General features: G+C 32.9%; 1 pseudogene across 1 annotated transcript; it reads left to right on the top strand.

The window, feature by feature from the left end:
* The first annotated feature begins 12658 nt into the window (after positions 1-12658).
* Positions 12659-18455, top strand: LOC143588671 (putative linoleate 9S-lipoxygenase 5; annotated as a pseudogene). Its single transcript, XR_013145147.1, has 9 exons — positions 12659-12879; positions 14808-15097; positions 15192-15429; positions 15521-15857; positions 15957-16042; positions 16152-16259; positions 16346-16650; positions 16742-17005; positions 17478-18455. The product of XR_013145147.1 is annotated as a putative linoleate 9S-lipoxygenase 5 (transcript).
* The last annotated feature ends 1796 nt before the right edge of the window (positions 18456-20251 follow it).

Consider the following 20251-nt stretch of genomic DNA (forward strand, 5'->3'; position numbering starts at 1 on the left):
ATAATTATGTTTATATAACATACAAAGGATTATAATAGTGTTTCTTTACAACTAAGAAACATCAGTTTTACATTCATAAGGAAATATAGTTTCATCACGATTAAGAAACATAGCATTCGTATACGAAGAATATAGTTAAAACATTGTTTGTTCATGTGTAAGAAACATAAGATTTTACATGCATAGCAGTCAATGAATGTTTCTTCTTGAAGAAGAACCAGATTATAGATGTTTCTTCATGAGGAAGAAACTCATCATATGATTTGGTAAATAAACAGAAAGACTACGGGTCTAAATATTTTATTCAAACAAATGATCAATCAAGGTTTAAAGCTATTTAAACCAGACTAAAGGTCTATAGCCGGATCAAGAGACGATCCGGATATATATATACCTATTTTATTGTAGGTCAATCAATCAATCAATAAGTCAGTCAATCAATCATTCATTCACAGTCAAGGTTTCAAACGAAATCACCATATCATTCATAACAGTCAATCACAGGAAAATACGTTCAAACCATTTATAGCGTGAATACGTTCAAACCTTTTATAACATGAATACGTTCAATCCTTTTATAACGTGAATACGTTAACCTTTTTAATCAGTCAAAATATGTTTATACTCAATGAGACGAACGGGTGTTTGTCTTAACGAGTCAATCAATGTCTACATGAGATAATGAAATCTCTAAAACGTTATAATACAAAGTAGAGAATAAAATCAACTCAGACCGAATACGCATGTGTCTGGATCTAAACATAACTATTAAAGCTCAATCAATCAAAGGCAATGAAGCCGCGAGCTTAAACGGTCATGACCGGTTCTCAGTTTAGGGCCGTTTGTCTCGGGGAATACCGTTGTGTGTGTAGGGCAATGGTACATATACCGGAAGTAGAAATGCTTTCGCTGATATTGTCAAGTAAACTACGTTTGTATTATAATCGTCATTCAAATGTTTTATAGAGTCATACGTGTTCACCAGCATATAGCTGACGTATTTTCCCCACATATCAGGGAATACAGATTAGTACGGGTAGCAAGAAATTCATGGAGTTAGATGCTCGCACGGGAATGATGGCTCAGTTTTTAATTATTAAAATATTGCAAACGGTATTTCAACAAGCTTTATAAATCAAACACCGAGTATTTATTATCCGAGAAAGTTTTCAAATAAATTAATATTTTCAGCCAAAGTCTTCCGCTAAAATAACCCGCAACTCTGATGTATTTACAAAACAGACACCAACTATTGGTCACACGCCTAGGCCCTAAGCCGGGGTGCGAGAGGTTGGTATCAGAGCCATCGATCTTGGCGAATTAGGTATTTAATCATACCTCGGCTTTGATCAGATATAGATATCAATCTTACAAATAAGAGCCATCGGTTACAAACTAATTAGGTATTAATGTATTAGTACCTAAGATTTAACTACATGTTGAATATATAGGGATAAGCAAAGATTGAAAGTTACATATCCCTAAACATAATCTGTAGCAATGTCTTATACAAACTACTTTTGGCATATACGCTAAGTAGCAAGACATTCAATCACTGCATTCGAATCTGAGCCATCAGATATGGCCAGTTGTAACAACTATTATACAATCTTTATCAGTCAAAGAACAATCAACGATTCCTAATTTGCCATATAAAGGGCAAACAAAGAATCTTCCTGACAATCAATAAATAGAAAGAGCAATCTTATTACATAATCATCAGTCATGATAAATTAGATATTTAATAGAAAAATATCTAAACATTCAAATATTACGGATAAGGTAAATTGTACAAATAAGATAGGAACGCATTCCTACTTTCAATCAAATATCACGCAGATTTCCAATCACAATAGTTATACCATTCAAACCTCAATCCGGTAAAAGAAAGGGATGTATTGGAACATCTCTACTCCTAATTCATGTGTCCAGTAACGAAGACTCATATCAAACGACAATGGAAGGGAATTCAGATTCATTCGATACTCCATCAGTTCTGATAAGTGTAAATCTGAATACGCAAGGAGCAGGATTAAGTAAATCAAAACCAATATCGTCAAAGAGCGAAAAAGAGTAATGGAGAAAATTATCAAGAGCAACCAATATATTTAGCATTTCAAAGGAAAAACGCTTGAATACGACTCAGAAATTTCCTTAGAAGAAATGTATGACATTGAAAATAAGTCTAATCATTACGAAATCAATGTCACCAAATTAGCATAAGCAATGCTTAAGAAAGAAATGGAAAACAAGGAAAGACAAAAAAAAAAGGAGATAAGAAAAAGCATCAAAAAGGTAAAAACAAGAACAAGAAATTGATCATTCGCTGGAAGAAGTAGACAATAAGTTGTAATAAATATAGCAATAGTAGTTTTGTACATTCTTGCTACTACAACATAAGATATGTTTTACTTTCTTCGAAATACTAAACTTATCTTTAAATTACGTTATGAAATAGAAAGCATAAACTCTTAAGAGTAATTCTCCCATCAAGTCTGGAAGAAATTATCAGCTTAAAGGAAAAGTCCAGGTGGACAACATTCAGAGAATAAATAACTTCAAATCAATGCTAAAGAAGTATTTAGCAAAAGAGACATAAACAAACCTAGAAAGAGAATTGGAAATTCTCATGGGTTGTCTGTACACAAGGTATGTACTAGTCATTTCAAGAGCATACAATAAAAGACAAACTAGTAATATCTAAGTAGAACCTTATCAACAATTATTAAGATATTCTGAAGGTAATTAAGAGATATATGGATATATCATCTTATAAAAGTTCTTCAATATCATTTCTCAGTAAAAAGGAAAAAACATATGGATTGTGCCCAACACAAAACAAATAACCTTAAGGAAAGGTTAGTTAGGTATGAGAAAAGTTGGAAAGGAGATTCCTCTATGGATACGACAAATCTATGAAACGATTTCATATAGCATTAAGTTCATTAGTCACATAGTTATCAGTATCTAAGTTCCTATCATAACTGATGTAATTTCATTTATAGAAGGTTGAACCAAAACAGTTAGTAAATAATGATGAAATTTCCAATCAGAAAAACAACAAGAATATGACACAACCTGACAATGAGATTCCTAAACGATATTTAGTCAAATTGCAAGAGAGAATTCATGTCACAGTGATCTCTCTTATTGTTATAATGAAAGGAGAGACATACAAAATTGAATATTCAAATAAGATTGTTAGAACCCATCTAAACCAAAATCCTTATCATCATGGAAAACACATTATAGTTTCAATACGGATAGTAAGAACTTCAAGAACATTTAGTAACTTAAGGTTGTAGTTTTAAGAATTTCAAAACCTATGAACCAAAAGAATTTTATGGAAACCAAGGTGTTATACCAACTTTACGATGGCTTGAAGAGATCGAGTCCATCGTCATCATTAGTCAATATACTGAGATTCAAAAGATTCAGTACGCATCTCTGAAATTCAAAGGTGAAGCTTTTGAATGGTGGAACACTCTAATTGTAAAAAAAGGGCAGAGAAACCTTGTATCAGATGAAATGGGAAACATTCAAAGAACTCGTATTACAACAGTTTTGCCCCATACCAGAAGCCAGTCTTATTCAAACTAAGATGGATATCACAAATCTCATAGAGTACAACACTAAGTTCCCTGGAGATTACCAATCAACTTCGCTTCTAGACAACTCAGAATACGACAGAGTTATTCAATACATATCAGGATTACCCAAAGAATAAGAGATATAGTAAGAACCCATATGCCACAAACTACCTCCTCGGCCATGGAATTGGCCAGATATTTAATCAATAGTATGGTAAGAAATACGGAGGTTAAAAAGAAAATATTATGAGAAAGAAGGAAAAGGCAAAAAACAAACAAGAGAATAACATCAACAAGGACAAACAATTTAAATACAAAAGACCAGTTTGTCAGAATTGTGGTAAACGACATCATGGAAAATGTCGAAAACAAAAATAATCACCTGTACCTTATGTAACAAAATTCGTCATTCTGAAAAGGACTGTAGAAGGAAAGCAGTTGCATGTTTTAAATGTGAAAAAAAAGAACATTTTAGAAGTGAATGTGTAAAAGCACAATAAGCAATAACAAGACCAACAACAATAAGAAAGAGGAAGTATAAGGAACAAATGACAATCGGGAATAGAAACAAACAAGAGTATATCTAAGAAATATCTAAAACTCAAAGGCATGAGAAATAGATATTCAACTCTTGTTACTCATGTTTAAAGGAGAAAATATGGAATAGAAAAAGGGTAATCAAATCTTTAATATATATAAAGAAAGGTATTAGTATGCATATACTGTCTTTACATAAGAATGGTTATATACGAAAGAAAAGAGATAGTTAACAATTCAAAATACAAGAAACATTGTTATCAATCATCATCTATGGAAAGATGAAAAACTAAGGCATAAGAATGTCCAAACTATGAAAGTTCAAAGGTATCATTAATAAACAACAGAAGGAATCCGTCAAGATCATGAAGTAAAGGATTACATGATTCAAGAATGGATATCTTGAAAGTTGTCGAGATGAATAAAGGACTCGATGGACTGAATTCAAGATACAATCGAGTTAACATCAGTGAATGTTTAGAATACACAAGGTAAGGTAAATAGTTAAACACAACTGGCCACTGTGCTGAGCAATTTACAATTACTTATAACGTTCTGAACTATTAACTGAATACATCATCCAAAGATGCGAGTTAACAAATCAAGAATTCAAATCATGCAAACATCTCTAAGTTAAACACCATAAACAAATTTGATAAGATCTGATCATAAATCGAGATGTGAGAAATCACTCACAACGAATCTCGAGGACGAGATTCATTCCAAGGTGGGGAGGATGTAACATCCCGAAAATATTCATACCAATTTTTGTCAATTTAGGAAGTTGAGGGACCATTTAATCATTTACCTATAATAAAAATATAAAACTCTATTGAAGCGACACATGTCCGATGACTCCGATGACTAATCTAGTGGAATAGACACATGTACGGTGACTAATCAAATAGATTGACATGTATCGTCACATGTCACATGAAAGGACATGTGTCATCACAAGAATGAATGGTGGCAAGAGACGGTCCAACCGGCGGTATAAGAAACAACTATAAATAGTGGTCATGGGTTGCTCATTTGTGACGTCCCGAACACCAAACCACTATCACTTCCTCGAAGTTTGTACCACCAAGTTGGAGTCCCGACACCACTCTAGAGTTTCGACGTTTCATACCCCGACACCAAACTTTCTCTCTCTAGATTCTCTCTCTAAAAGTAATCTCTCACTACCTCGGTTTCCGTGCCCCGACCCGAAAAACGTCAACTCGTAATCCGTGCCATACACTGACGAAACCTCGAAGTGCGTGCTACACGAGAATAACCCGACATTCTATCTCGAAGTACTTGCACGTCACGACGGCCACTATATGTTGCCTCGTTTTGCGTGCCAACCTCGAAGTTCGTGCTAAGCCCCGATGTTCTTACAATCTAAGCACCAGTATGCGACATAGAGTAGAAGTGCTGCTCATACAAACTTAGGTATCTAACTTCGAATAACCGTGTAAGGTAAGAGTTCTGACCTAAGTCATTATGGTATTATTATTATATGGCTTAGACCATAGTCAGGGGTATAGCCCAAACCTTGATCATAATTATGTTTATATAACATACAAAGGATTATAATAGTGTTTCTTTACAACTAAGAAACATCAGTTTTACATTCATAAGGAAATATAGTTTCTTCACGATTAAGAAACATAGTATTCGTATACGAAGAATATAGTTAAAACATTGTCTCTTCATGTGTAAGAAACATAAGATTTTACATGCATAGCAGTCAATTAATGTTTCTTCTTGAAGAAGAAACAGATTATAGATGTTTCTTCATGAGGAAGAAACTCATCATATGATTTGGTAAATAAACAGAAAGACTACGGGTCTAAATATTTTATTCAAATAAATGATCAATCAAGGTTTAAAGCTATTTAAACCAGACTAAAGGTCTATAGCCGGATCAAGAGATGATCCGGATATTTATATACCTATTTTATTATAGTTCAATCAATCAATCAATCAATCAGTCAGTCAATCAATCATTCATTCACAGTCAAGGTTTCAAACGAAATCACCATATCATTCAGAACAATCAATCACATGTGAATACGTTCAAACCTTTTATAACGTGAATGCGTTCAAACCATTTATAGCGTGAATACGTTCAAACCTTTTATAACATGAATACGTTCAAACCTTTTATAACGTGAATACGTTAACCTTTTTAATCAGTCAAAATATGTTTATACTCAATGAGACGAACGGGTGTTTGTCTTAACGAGTCAATCAATGTCTACATGAGATAATGAAATCTCTAAAACGTTATAATACAAAGTAGAGAATAAAATCAACTCAGACAGTATACGCATGTGTCTGGATCCAAACATAACTGTTAAAGCTCAATCAATCAATCAATCAAAGGCAATGAAGCCGCGAGCTTAAACGGTCATGACTCGTTCTCAGTTTAGGGCCGTTTGGCTCGGGGAATACCGTTGTGTGTGTAGGGCAGTGGTATATATACCGGAAGTAGAAATGCTTCCACTGAGATTGTCAAGAAAACTACGTTTGTATTATAATCGTCATTCAAATGTTTTATAGAGTCATACGTGTTCACCAGCATATAGCTGACGTATTTTTCCCCACATATCAGGGAATACAGATTAGTACAGGTAGCAAGACATTCATGGAGTTAGATGCTCGCAAGGTAATGATGGCTCAGTTTTTAATTATTAAAATATTGCAAACGGTATTTCAACAAGCTTTATAAATCAAACACCAGGTATTTATTATCCGAGAAAGTTTTCAAATAAATTAATATTTTCAACCAAAGTCTTCCGCTAAAATAACCCGCAACTCTGATGTATTTACAAAACAGGTACCAACTATTGGTCACACGCATAGTTCCTAAGCCGGGGTATGACACAAGGGGAAACCATTTATTAGCTATTAAGAGTAATATGGCCTATCAACAATTACCAAGCTAATATAAAATAAGGTATAATTAATTATTTTGATCTATTATTATATAAATGATAATGATGGCCATATAAATAAATATATAAAATATATTTATTCTTACATTTCCAACTTGGCCAAGTAATCATTTATTATGAGTATTAGATAAGCCTGATCAGAAGTTAGCATTCATTTTAGTTTTAAACTCAAACTAGAGCAGAGAAATACAGTCATTGAATTGAACATCAGCTCAAGACCCCCATTAATCATACTGCAGTCCTTATTTAAAACCGAAGTAGTTATAATCAAAATTTTCAAGTAATCCCTTCAGAACGTTTGATTTGTATATTTAATTCGTCTATATGTCATTATGCATGCAGAACATATTAAGAGACGTACAAAATCAAAACTGATGAGGAAATTTAATAGTTAATCATTCATAGTACGATATGCAGTTGTACGTGGTCATTAATAAACCCCTCATGATTATAAGCGCTTTCATAATACTTGTGGGTAATATACCTTTAGTTATAGGATCCTTAAGCATATCATGAATGTATTCGATATGAAAATTTAGATTCCTCAATTCTTTCATAAACGAATAATTAATTTCATATCAAAATTTAATGCAGCACCTATCAAACTGTTACTGTTTGAGAAAACATGGTAGCTGACGTTATCACAATTAGTCTTCAATATATAAGTTATTTGGAGTCTAATAAAACTTATGAGTCCACTAATAAATATTCAACAACATTTATTGACAACAACGTGGTAATTAATCAACATATTATGTTGTTATGACTTAGGTTGTTGTTATCAGTTCATTATGAGTCCTCCATGAGATAGATTTATCTACTAACATAAGAATATATCCCGAAAATTACATTGTCTTATTTCTGAATATGACAAAGTTTAGAGTAATATACCGGTTTGAATTCTCACTTCTTCTTTTAATTTATAGTCTTTCGTTTCTTTTAAAGATATTTTAATACTCTTTTAGATGTTTCACATTAATCTATGCATATCTAGTGTGTTACAATTTTGAGTAATATCTGAACGAGTATAGACTTGAACCTACATAAGGCTTCTACTTAATGAAGCATAAGGTAATAATCTCAATGATCCTATTATTCTCTAAATAGAGCAATATTGTTTGTTACATATGTAAGGACCCGTTTAAGATAAAACTTATAGAACAAAACTAATGTCCCTTTGGGTCTATCTCAGAATGTTATGATATCTATTATGTAAGGGATATCTTTGAGATATTTCATATCAAAGTGTGTGAACAATGCTTTGACTTATGTAACATATACTTGTTAGAATAATGTCATCTATATAAGGACAAGTTTGTTTTTAGTTACTCCCACTCATCTTGAGGTAGGTACATTAATCCACTTGGTTTTTGATGAAAATAATTGTATAAATATTTCATCAAATTTTGATGTTTGCATTAACCAATATATGGATTTTATTGACTTATAGACTAAGTGTTCATTAACCTTCAGTTTATGACATTTAGGTTGTTTTATGAGCATGTAGATATGTAAGTCAGTTATTAGGGAAAGTTGTTTTAATGTTCTTCTAACGTAGCTCTTTAACCATTATAGACTACTTGAACAGTGATTATCCTCAAATAAATGTTTTATAATATAGGTTATAAGATTCTTTGATGATTTATTCCCTTTTGAATCTAACCTTTAATAATCAATTATGCTTCTTAGTTTCTTAACATTTGTGTTAGGATTTAATTTAGTTATGAACACCTTTAGGTGATTCAACCAAATCTCAAAACGTTAGCGACTTATGGAGTCAATTATGATTGATGATAATGGTTTAATTATAAGGGGTATGATCATTAAAATTTCCAGCATCCAATTCAACTTTAGTTAGGGAGGTTACATAAGCATCAAATTTAGTAGGTTTTAGAGCCTAGACGGCCTCCTAAGTTGATTATTCGGTAATTTTAAAAGTCTCAGTTTTATGGATTAGATCTTAGTTAGGTTGCTATCATTTTCAGGATTCTAAGTGTGTAAGATTTGGCGCCATATGGTGTACAAGAGGTGTAATTGGAGTAAAAATTAATATCTCTCTTCCCCCCCCGCCTCTTGTACTTCTAAAAAGTCATTATAAAGACTTTTACTGCTCCCACTGACCTTAGAAACCTTTAGGAAATTAGCATACTTAGGGTCAGTATTTAAAGACCAATAGATTCTAACAGAGAAACAAGTTAATAATATAAGTTGTTGCAGTTTCTCTTTGTGAGGATTAATTTAGTAAGAAATCTGAATTTGTCCACGTTTAAGCAACAATGAAACTTTTGTAAGAGTAGTAGTAAATTCTAAAGAGATACGTTTTGATGGAATAGTGTTATGATGGAGTAGTGTCTTGTACAAGAGGTGTATTTGAGATAATATCAAGTTTTCACTCCCCCGCCTCTTGCAAATCTTGTAAGTTATGATTGATACACTTAAGGCTCCCACTGATCTTTAATATCTCTACGAAAAATACAAGAGAAGTTTTAATGATGTACATGACGTGGGAATCTGTCATATATATGTTAGACTTGATTTGATTCTATTAACGTCCAGATGTCATAATAAACTTAAAGGACATATTTAGAAGAAATCGTACTAAGTATATATGAACGGATCTCTTTAAGACCGCGGACCATAGAATACTATTAGATACATGTAAATAGTATTTTAAATGATAAAAGAATTATGTCTGAATATTCCGTTTGAATAAGTTTCACGAATGTCGGTGAAATATAACTTATGGTGGACTCATACTTATTCCTTAAGCCAAGTAATGTTTAGGGCATTTAACACATGATTTAAAATCACTAAGAATAAGATTATATGAAAAATCACCTTCATCAACCATGTCATGATTTCTCATGAAATTTGATTTTAATAGATGAATATTATAGGTCTCATTTGTCTTTCGTTAAATTTCTATTTGCATTATAAAAAAAGTTGTGAAAGTAAACATTATCATCTAGTTCTATTTTATAAATGTTTCAATCCAAATATTGATAACAAATAATATAAGAGTTTAAGGTAAGAGTGACTTTATGTTGGCTATGCAAACCTTATAACGGTCATAATGTAACTTAAGTATTGATACTAAATTCTGATTAATCTTCAGAATATTTAAGGTATCATAAAGTGTAATTAAAAGACAGTTTATCATGGTTCTAATAACCTTAACATTTAAATTTGTCACTAACACTTATGTTAGTTATTTGTTGATTTCGGGTAAACATATAGAACTATACTCAACAAATCATGTGTTAATGAGAATATAAGGATTAGCAGACTTATATATCATTATTATACAACTATCAATTTTAGTCAGTTGTTCTTTTGAATTATGGATAGTCTTGTAGTGTCTATGCCTAATCTAATGGCATATTTTTGCAATGGGACTTATCCTTAAGAAACCTAAAGCTGGAAGTAATACTTGTATTTTGTCTATGAACCTTAGAATTATCCTCTTTTAGGTTTTAGTGGTAGTGAGTTGAATAACATCTTATTTCTAGCACCAGACATTTCTTTTCGTGTACATATGTTGCTGAGCAACACACTCATTTTCCTTTGGTACTTATAGTTGATTCGTAAGGCACCAAATTGTACTGCTGAAAATTTTAGTATGTAATGTACTAAAAAAATGTATTTATTTCCATGTGTAAGCCCTTAATTTTATGGGTCATGGTATTTTACAATATGATGTATTCGGTAATGCCATTTAACCTTATAGTTAGAATTTTCAAGAAAGAATGCATGCATCTTATGAGTTATTTTGATTAGTCTTAGGAAAAACTAAATCAAGAATAACTCTAGTGATAGCATTTATTTAAATAAATTATTGATTATCATTATTATAAGAGACATTATGATTGACGCATCCCATTTATTATGCTCTAGTTTCTAATATAATGATTGTTATTAGAAAGAGCAGTAGGATAGCCATATCATGTCTTAATAAATAATTAAAATTGAGAAGAGCTAAATGTTATTAAAACTCTTTATGAGACAAAATTCAATTGTATTTTAAGATTATAGTGGATGATTTGGATGAGATCGTTATTTATGGAAGAAAATATAGTGAGTAATATTATGGGATATTAAAATAATATAGATTAAGATTTATGATCATTAGATTAAAGAAGGATCATTAATATGAGAATCACTATATTTTATTGAAGATGTGATATGTCTATTATTAACATCAAACTAATAGACTATAATTAATAGTTCTACTTAAACAAAAAATAAATCACATTTGGGCAAAATTAAAATTTGTTTAAGTATATGTGCAAAACAATTGTAACACATCACTTTTGGCAAGAAGTGAGACAATTATTTTAATTATGCACGGGCTAATTTTGCTAAATAAAAATGTAACAAATCACCTTTGGGCAGCAGTGAGACATTGTATTATGTTAGGCAAAACTAACAAAAGCTTTTCAGTTATACTTGAATGATAGGGTAAATGTAACTCATCACCTTTGGGCAGAAGTGTTACATCAAAAGTTCATTCAAGTTAAGCCTTTATGTTTTGTAAAATTTTATAATATTTAAGGTTTACAAAACATTTAATTAGTTAATAGTAGAAAATGTTTAGAGTAAGGATTTTTAAGTTTCCGGTAGGACCTTATTTTACGGAATTAGTTCTCGGAAATTTTGGGTTCCCATGATCTTTATTAACTAAATTAATAATGATAAGATTTGGTTCAATCTTTTTAATGATTAACAATTATATTTGTTTTCTATTTTAAGGGGATTCAAATCTTTTAAGAAAATATTAAAACTTCTAAGTTATCCAAGATTTGAAAAAATATTTCCCTAAATAATCATTAACAAATTTTAATCTAGATTTTGAACCAACATATGTATAATTTTTAATAATAATGATGAACACGAAGAACATCATCGAAAATTTTAACAATTAAACATAAATTAAAAACTTGGAATCGAAATCTTTAAACATGAAATTAACAGATTTGGAAAATATTAGAGTTTACTAAATATGAATTTTAGCTATTTTAAACAGTTTCATGTATTGTTTTCGTGATAGAACATGAAAAAAAGAAACCTAAAAATTAGGGTTTATTAAGTTTTATTCCATGTCTTCTAATTCAATTCCATAGATACGGAAAACATGAAGAATTGATTAATCAACATCACTCTGATGCCACATGTTGATCAGTTCTTCATGTAAGTAATATAAAACATGATAAATATTAAACCTATGAACATGTTACAGCATGAAGAGTAGTAATCGCAGCAGGGTATGATGTAGTCGACATGCTTGTCATCTTGATCGAGTTCCCCTTTAGGGTGTATAGTTAAGGATGGTTAGGGTTCTTAAGAGGAACCCGGTTTTGAAGAGAGAGGAGACACATGATTTACTTATGTGTGTGAGCTTATGTTATGATGTTAATTTATTCTCTCTATATATACACCCAAGGGGAAACCCTTTATTAGCTATTAAGAGTAATATGGCCCATCAACAATTACCAAGCTAATATATAATAAGGTATAATTAATTATTTTGATCTATTATTATATAAATGATAATGATGGCCATATAAATAAATATATAAAATATATTTATTCTTACATGGGTAACATGTTGCATAAGGTTGCGAATTTGGTGTTGGGAAAGAATCACGGGAAGAACAAGACGACGGTTAAAGGGAAAGTGGTGTTGATGAAGAAGAACGTGCTCGATTTCAATGATGTGGGTGCATCGGTGTTGGATCGAGCTCATGAGTTGTTGGGAAATCATCTCTTTATTCAGTTCATCAGTATAACACACGCTGATAGCGGATCCTCAGGTTTGTTTTGTTGACTTTTTGGTTTCGAACAATATTTGATTTTATGGTTGCTCACATTTATTAGTTTGTCGTTGTTGCGAATCAAGCTTCTTTGTTCTTTAAAGTAAAAAACCACAAACATATCTTCTTTGTCGGAATATATGATTAGTTAGTGAGAGCTCTAAGTTTTCAAGTTCCCACCTCAATTCATGAGGTGGTGTAACAAATAATGTATATACTTTTGAATAAGCATGGTATTCATTACGGTATAGATTAAAATGTTTCTTCATAAGAATTACGATATTGACTAGTACATGCATCCTAATGTAAATACTCTTTTTATACGGGAGCGAAGCGTGGACAAAATCGCACGCGCCGCAGGCTGGGTGGGTGGGTGGGGGGTGGCGCAGGGGCGGATTCAGTATTGAGTCAGGGGAGCGTATGCACCACCTCAAATTTGTATTTTCTTCTATAAACTTATACTATACTAGGTTCAAAGACCCCAAGTGTCCCATCCATGTTTTTTTAGTGCCCCAAACTCAACTTTCCAAGCCAACTTTTCAAACGCAAGTGTAGTTTTTCTTTCAAAAAATAACAATTAAACTTAGATTATTTAATTGTTTAACCACTTCATCAATTAGTTATTAATAGAGTGATATATTTTGTTAATTTAATCGGACCATCATAAAAATTAGACCAAAATATGATAGTATTCATAATATCATTTCTTTTTTATAATTCTACACTATTTAACTTTAAAATTTTTTATTTGTACATAAGAGCATTTTGTGCCGTAACAATTATGCAAAGGTTTTTATCAACTGTAATATGTATTTTGTTATTGTGTTTTGGGAAAAATTTTATTGCTTACATTTCTATATGTGGTTTATTTAATATAATTTCATTTGACCTGCCCCATTTTGATTTGACCCGTTTAGTTTGACTAGACCCGTTCTATGTTGACCGTTTTTTTGCACCCACTGGCAAAATTTTCTGAATCCGCCACTGGGATGGTGGGGGTACTCAACTCGTGCAAAAATTTTCATAAACAAGCATGGGCTCAAAGTCATCGGACAAAAACGAATAAACTTACGCTGATGTGTCACGAGGGTGGTGGGCGGGGATGGAGAACAACACTCCATAGCTGGCTTTCTTGAAAAGTTGTATTTATTCTATTATAATCTTCTTGGTCACTGTACTTTTCTATATAATATACGTGACATATACACAAACCTGCTACTGTGCATTATATGAATAGTTGCACATAAATTAACTACTCCTTGTTTTCAAAGATGGTCAGCTACAATTAGTCTAGTCTGATGTTTGGTAAATAGTTTTCAAACTACACTATTTTATAAATTATTTTTCATAACTACACTATTATAGAAAAAAAACTCCAATCAGGCTGACGTTTCAAATGGAGTCAAAATGATGTGTGTGATTGTCACTGTTCCCGATGAACAAAAATACTGATAATTCATTTCTTTTGTTTAGTACTAGGTTGTAATACTTATAATTATGAAGCATTTACTTGAATTTCAAACCATTTATTGAAGTAGTTTTTAGCTAACTTCAACGTTAAAAGTGATGGAAGGTTAATCAGGCATCATGTGGTGGCGTTCATAGCTGAAAGACAAGGGTACATGCACCAATCAACCGGCGTCCCGATGATTGAGTGCTATGTGCCTTATGTCCAAGGCTTGATGCAAAACTACTATCAAGCCGGGGGTCTCACCGGAAGCAGCCTCTCTATCCCCATGGGGTAGAGGTAAGGCCGTCTACATCTTACCCTTCTCAGACTCTACCATAGATTTGCTATTGGTGGGAAATACTGAGTACGATGATGATGATGATCATATGACATGGTAAATCTCAGTTAATAAATTGTACTATAGTATGGTTGAAGTTAACACTACATGTTATACTACTATATGGACTTTCTGTTACAGAAAAAAAATTGAGAGGGAAGCTTAGAAAACCAGCGATCTTGGAGGATTGGATTAGCACTATTACTCCTCTAACTTATGCGGAATCAACATATGAAGTCACATTTGATTGGGATGAGGAGATTGGACTACCATGAGGCTTTCTGGTCCAAAATCTCCACCACAATGAATTTTATCTTATGACACTCACTCTGGAAAATGTTCCTAGTCATGGCCGAGTGCATTTTGTTTGTAACTCATGGGTTTACCCCGCAAAGAACTACACGAAAGATCGCGTATTCTTTGCTAATAAGGTACCCATAACAAAATAGTCTGGTTTCATAAATCTTTCAAAATATTAATGTTAAATTTATAGTACTATTTGCGCGTCATGCGGTGATAATGTAGGCATATCTTCCTAGTGAGACACCTGAATTGTTGCGTCCATATAGAGAGGAAGAGATGGTAGTACTTAGAGGAAATGGGACTGGGATGCTTGAGGAATGGGATAGGGTTTACGACTATGCTTTTTATAATGATTTGGGAGAGCCAGATGATGCGGATCAAGTGCGCACGGTTATTGGAGGGTCATCTGAGTACCCGTACCCTCGTAGGGGTAGAACAGGAAGACCGCCAACTGAATCAGGTCACCTATATTGAAGCAATTATTATTATCAAATAGCTGATGATGTTCAAATTGAAGATATGCTAACATGCCTTGTGTTTTGTTTTGACAGATCCAGAAACTGAGAGCAGGCTTTCTCTTATAAATTTTTCAAGTATATATGTTCCAAGAGATGAGCGATTCGGACATTTGAAGATGTCTGATTTTCTGGCTCAAGGACTAGAAGCCATCCTTAAATTCCTTCTTCCAGAGTTTGAGGCACTATTTGATGGCACCATAGTCCATAGATGAATTTGACACATTTGAAGATTTCCTGAAGCTTTACAATGGTGGAATCAAGCTTCCACAAGGCCCTGCGCTAGACAGAATTCCGTTACAGTTTTTTAAAGAGCTTGGTCGATCAGATGGTGAAGGACTTCTCAAATACTCGACACCGCAAGTCATTCAAGGTACCATATCAATGACTCCAGTTTTATTATAAATACAATAAGTACCACTTTTTTGAATTTCAATTATTACCGACTCCAATATAAATGCGTTCAATCTAGATAACTTGTCCGCTTGGAGCACCGATGAAGAATTTGCAAGAGAAATGATTGCTGGGGTCAATCCGGTTTCCATTCAACAGCTGAAAGTAAACTTGTGAAACTTGATTAGTTTATTTTTTAGGTTATCTGTTTAGGCAAACAAATTAAACAGAACTACTTGGTTGTCAATAACATTTTACAAATTCAAAATTGTAGGTTTTCCCTCCTATAAGCAAGCTAGACGCCAAACTCTATGGTAACCAAAACAGTTCAATAAGATCATATCACATCCAGGAACAACTAGAAGGTCTAGAAGTGAATGAGGTAACTTCCTACGCTTGTTTACTTGGTTGGGTCTAATACACTTGTAAGTAGTTTTGGTTAAGACATCTTTTGAATTTGTCATACAGGCACTAAAAGAAAAAAGGATATTCATATTGGATCATCATGACTCAATGATGCCGTATGTGAATCGGATAAACGCAACAGCTAGCAAGGTTTATGCCACAAGGACACTGTTGTTTTTGCAAAATGAAGGAACTTTAAAACCAATTGCCATTGAGTTAAGCTTGCATCACCCTGATGGTGAAGTATATGGTGCCATTAGCAAAGTGTACACCCCTGCTAAAGATGGAGCGGAAGCTGCAATTTGGCTATTAGCTAAAACATATGTAGCAGTGAATGATTCTGGAGTTCATCAACTCATCAGTCATTGGTAAATTTCAAATCAAATAAAAAATAATCCTTTATAAGTATTATCTTACAACTTTTTTAATAAACATCTTGTCAATTTTTTTTTATTTTAGGTTGAATACACATGCTGTTATTGAGCCATTCATAATAGCAACAAATCGCCAATTAAGTGTGCTCCATCCTATCAACAAGCTACTCCATCCTCATTTCCGTGATACAATGAACATCAATGCCACTGCTAGAAATATCTTGATTAATAGTGAAGGTATTCTTGAAAGAAGCTTCTTTACTGCGAAATATTCAATTGAAATGTCCTCCAAGATATATAAGAATTGGGTGTTTCCCAACCAAGCCCTTCCGGTGGATCTTGTATTGAGGTATATGATTCTTCTACTACACTTTGATGTCTATATAATAATATTTTTTGTTCGGATTAGCTGGTATTTAACGGCGATTTTTGGAACTACAAGTGAGCTTCGCAAGTTCTCTTGGTTGACAAGCAAACTCAATAAAGTTTGATGCAATTTGTAAGCAACGTATTAAGTTTGGTTAAAAACTCTAATGAGTTTGCTTGTCACCGAGTTCACTTACCACACTGGTGAACTCCAAACACGTTGTCAAAACTTGCATTAGTTCGCTTACAGGCCAGGGTAGCAGATTGAGTAGAAATACAAGAACTTTCAAAAAAACAACTAAAAGTATTTAGCAAAAATACTAATTCACCTACTAATATAAAAGTTCGTACTCCCTTCCAAAGAGAAGAATGTGACATAAAGTTATAAAAGAAAATTTTCGCATTAGTTAGTGTACTAGTATCATTATTTCCTAATAAATGTTTTTGCTTTATAGGGGAATGGCAGTTGAAGACTCAAGTTCTCCCCATCGCCTTCGTTTAACGATTGAAGATTACCCATACGCTGTTGATGGGCTTGAGATATGGTCAGCCATTAAAACTTGGGTTGACGATTACTGTAAATTCTATTACAAAACCGACGACATGGTGAAAAACGATACGGAACTCCAGTCATGGTGGAAGGAACTGCGAGAGGAGGGACACAGCGACCTCAAAGATGAGCCTTGGTGGCCCAAAATGAACTCCATTCAAGATGTGACTGACAATTGCACCATAATAATATGGGTGGCTTCTGCTCTTCATTCAGCTGTAAACTATGGCCAATACGGTTATGCGGGTTATCCCCCTAACCGTCCAACTCTAAGTCGTAGGCTTATGCCCGAACCAAACACTCCTGAGTATGATGAGCTAAAAGAGGATCCCAAAAGTGCTTTTCTGAAAACCATCACTCCTCAACTACAATCACTTTTAGGCATTTCTCTAATAGAAATATTGTCAAGGCATACGTCAGATGATCTCTACCTCGGACAAAGAGAGTGTCCTGAGTGGACAATGGACGTGGAACCTATGATGGCGTTTGAAAAGTTTGGCAAGAAGTTGAAAGAAATTGAGGAAAAGATTGTGAAGATGAACAATGATGAGAGGTTGAAGAATAGGAATGGACGTGTAAAGATACCTTACACTCTACTATATCCTAGCAGTGAAGAAGGAATTACAGGAAAGGGTATACCTGATAGCGTGGCGATATGAAACGTGTTTATATCTACTGCTCTTAATAAAGTGTTCTGATGCGTATATCATTTATGTGACTTTGTTTGAACACTTTGTGACACGTTAAGCTTTATGTTTTCTAATATATGCTTTATATTAGTGTGTTCGTTATATCTTACAAGAAAGTTTAGTTTAATCGTTCACATGAAATTGCACTATGTAAGCTTTCTCTACCAGAGTGCTTTCGTCTAAATTTTAACATGGAGAGTGTACATTCTTTATACTATTTTATAAAAAATGTTGGTAAACATGACTATTTTGAAGGAAAAAAATATGTATCAGTTTCCTTCCTTTAAAAAATCATAGGAAAATCGCCGGAATCGTCAATCAACGACAAAATACCGATGAAATGGTTTGTCGGAAAAAAGCTCCTAGGAAATATTTTTCCGAGCAATTTCCCACAAATATTCCCTCAAAATACCGACAGCCATCATTTGTCGCTAACTTTGTGACAAATTATCGAGGAAAAGAATTGTATATTATTCCAACGATTAGCAGGAAACTAACCACAAAACATAGTTTTATTAATAACTTTTTTTATTTATTAAACATAAAATTAAGTAGTAATAATAATTAATTTGATTTTATTTCCAATAAACCTACGACAAATCATTTTATATAAATATTGAACAATCTTAAACGTAGTGACTAATTTCCGACTAAAAAATATTTTTTTATTTTATATTTACAGACAAACTTCCGACAAAAGTCAATTTTAGTTTTTTTTTTTGACAAAACACTGACAATCATAAATTAAAAAAAGAACCACAAAACCTGAATTATTTCTTCAAAAAATTAATATAAAAAACTAAAATTCTAGAAAAACAAAAACATAATTTAAAATAAGCGAATCTTTTACAATGACCAAACAATATACTACCCGTTTACCATGTCAAAATACCAAACTAAATAACATATGTTTAACATGCATGGCGAAATACCAAACAGACAACAAACTACTTCTCTGCAAATTTTTTCATAATTTCTCCAAACTGTTTTTGTAGTTTTTCGTGTTCCGTTCGCTCTTTTTCACTCTCGACCCACTCTTTTTCACTCTTGACCCGCTCTTTTTCCAAATTTGTTTTCATTTGTCTTTGTAGCCTCTCGCGTGCAGCCCGCTCTATTTCCGCGTCTCTTGCCATTTGTGTTAAGCACTTTTCCATGTTTTGTCGAGCCTTCGTTTCTTGTTCTAAGTGGGCTCAAAGATCTTTGACCTATAATTTGTTAAAACATATAAATTAGTTAACATATATCAGTTTACCAATTGTAATGCTAATCAAAATGCTAACAGGTCATTTTAAGACATGATCAAATTGTCATGCTAATTAAATGTTAGCATAATCAACCAATTTGAAATAGACAGCGAGTGCAGATACTACTAAATGGAGAACACAATAATCGGTGTCTGCAAATTTGGTACTGTGGAAAATAATAAAATGACAATGGTGGCCTCAATTTTTAAACAAATTACCATATGGTGCCCCTAGCCAATTTTATACAGCAGATCACAACGGTGTCCCTAATTTACACTATAAGTTATCAAAAATGCCTTACTTATACTAGAAAAAGATACCAAATGACTAAAATAGGTACAAGTCAAACATACACTATACCAGTTACAAACTGAGATCATGTTCGTTTGACCGTATATGTAAACAAAAAGAATTTACACATACCAAACAAATATGTAGACAAACCTAAAATGCACAAACTGAAAATATATGTGACTTAACAATAACAATAATGTTAATAATAGTGATACCTCCTGGCTCCTGCGATTGTCGAGCATCACCGTGTGTAAATAGACCTGCAAAATGATGATTGTGACCCGGTCACCACAAAACACGGATCAGAAGATCCTATCCCAAACATCCGGCCACAACCTTTGTGATGCAAACGCTCCCACACTGCAAACTCATCCCAATCAGGATTCTGATCGTTGTTCGGCTCAAATCCTTCTCAAGTTCTTTGTGAAACAATGTCTACATTTTCATCAATG

Source organism: Bidens hawaiensis, unplaced genomic scaffold, assembly GCF_021521415.1.
Source record: "Bidens hawaiensis isolate Kalapana, Puna unplaced genomic scaffold, B.hawaiensis_p1.1 tig00036685_1, whole genome shotgun sequence".
NCBI lineage: Eukaryota > Viridiplantae > Streptophyta > Magnoliopsida > Asterales > Asteraceae > Bidens > Bidens hawaiensis.